General features: G+C 37.7%; 1 long non-coding RNA gene across 1 annotated transcript; it reads left to right on the top strand.

Moving 5' to 3' along the window:
• The first annotated feature begins 1,084 nt into the window (after positions 1-1,084).
• Positions 1,085-1,670, top strand: LOC140004866 (uncharacterized). The gene is made up of 2 exons (XR_011812696.1): positions 1,085-1,291; positions 1,371-1,670. It is a non-coding gene; the product is annotated as an uncharacterized lncRNA (long non-coding RNA).
• The last annotated feature ends 420 nt before the right edge of the window (positions 1,671-2,090 follow it).

A 2,090-nucleotide genomic window follows, 5' to 3' on the forward strand; every position in this document is an offset into this window, starting at 1 on the left:
GAGTTTCTTGCAGTTACATAAGCAACACACAACATGGTATGCTTGCATGAAGGTAGTCCCTGAGTTGTTACATTCATTCCAATCTATCGATTTGTTGATAAATCACTTTCAAAAGGAGAGGAATGATGCGAACATAGGACCTGGTGGCTCATGTTGAAATCATACAAGTGATTGATTCATTGGAGATTCACAAATTCGAGATCCCTTCCTTATTTATTCTTAATTTTGTATAGTTTTAGTGTGTTTATTCTAACACATCCGGATTCATATTGTTTTACCAGATCCAAATTCCTATTGTGTTAGTATCATTTGTTATTTGTTAAGTGGGCCGTGTGTTTTAAATTAATTCTAGCAATTGTTAGTTACTTAACTAGTATTAATTAAGAGTTACTCAAGTCATTAGTTTGGTTCACTAAATGACTAAGGTCATTTTGACCATAGTAAGCCGAGTTAGGATTTAGAAACTAGTTAATTGTTTTCTAATTTGATTAGGATTTTTTATTCTTATAAAGGCTATATAAAAGCTTCAGTTATGCGATAGTAAGTTAGATAAGACATGGAATAAGAATTTGGTTGAGAAATTTTCAGAACTGCTTTCTTGAGAGAAAGAGTTCTTTTAACTTGTGAAAGCTGTTCTTGAATATCTTAGAGTTGACCTACAATGTTTTCTCGACTTATCAATCAAGTAATTTCCTTGATTGTGGCGTTGTTATACTCGTCTTAATTTTTCTTGAGTGGTTTAAGATAGATTAAAGACATCCATCTCCAAACGTTGATCCTAATTTTAGTCCAGAACTTGTGGTTTCATGTTCTTGATTCGTTTTGGCATATCGAGAATCGTATTGTTATTTCTAAGAATGCTAAAACAATGATGAATTATGTTCTAGGGGCTAGGGACATGGGGGCATTTATTGGTTTAATATTGATAGTAGTGGTACTGAGTTGTATTAGACAATAATTAGTTAGTGATGGATTTTGTGGTGAGTGGGAGCAGGGGTGGCAATGGGGCGGGGATGGAGCGGGAGATCCTTCACCCATCCCTCATCCCGTTGTCAAATAACTCCCCCCATCCCCCGCCCCTTGCCCCCCACCCCCCGCCTCCGCCACCTCCTTGTAGTTAGGGGGAGGCTTGTCTGTGACGTGGCTAAACCATCGAATAATAGAAGGGTCCATAGGCTGTCGAGCCACTTTCGGCTTCACCTTCTTCAATCTTCATCTGTTTGCAATCGCGAATAAGTATCAAAAGAGAAACAACAAAAACAACCCATTACTCGGCAGATGAATAGCTTCGGTGAGTGTGGATTATAATTTGAGAACATGTGTAAATTATGATTCATTTGAATTCTTCATGAAATTTTATCTTACTTCAGCTGATTGAAGATCATGCGGATGATCCTGCTTCAAATAACTATGCTGATGCTCTTTCAAAGAACATGGAGACAAGCAATCATGAGATGGATCTTAACACTCGGAAATGGATGACCTCATGGAAACAAAACACAATTTGATTGTGCACAAATTGGGCCATCACTAAGAGAAAATCCTATGGAAAATGGACAAGAATCCTGTAAAAAAATAAGGCTAGCTTCGGTGAATTAGCTTCGGTTGATGAACAGCAGCTTGCTTAATATATATATATTTTAAATATATGCGGCCGCCCCGCCCCGCCCCGTTTTAAGGCGGGGGAAATATTTTGTCCTGGCCCCACCCTATCCCCCGGCCCATTTTTACCCCCGCGGACACTCACCCCATTGTCATCCCTATGTGGGAGTCATTGGACTCTATTTACTTTAGTAAGTAAGCCATGCACAAGAAGTTATATATTAAAAACTTGTATAATTTTGTCTTGTTCTCTAGAAGAAGGGTAATTTAGAATATTTGTGAAAAAGTACATGCTGTTGGTTTGTCGATATTGTTACATAAATTTTTAAAGTAAGGGAAGTAGTTGTAATTTTTGAAACTGAGAGGAGCTAAATGAGATCAGAAATCTATCTTGAATAAATAAAGAGGGAAAATGGTCTGCGTTTCGAAAAAGTCATTTGGACTTGGATGGTGGTTTGATGTGGCATTGGTCAAAATACTTTTTGGTC

Source organism: Coffea arabica, chromosome 4c (genome assembly GCF_036785885.1).
Source record: "Coffea arabica cultivar ET-39 chromosome 4c, Coffea Arabica ET-39 HiFi, whole genome shotgun sequence".
Lineage (NCBI taxonomy): Eukaryota > Viridiplantae > Streptophyta > Magnoliopsida > Gentianales > Rubiaceae > Coffea > Coffea arabica.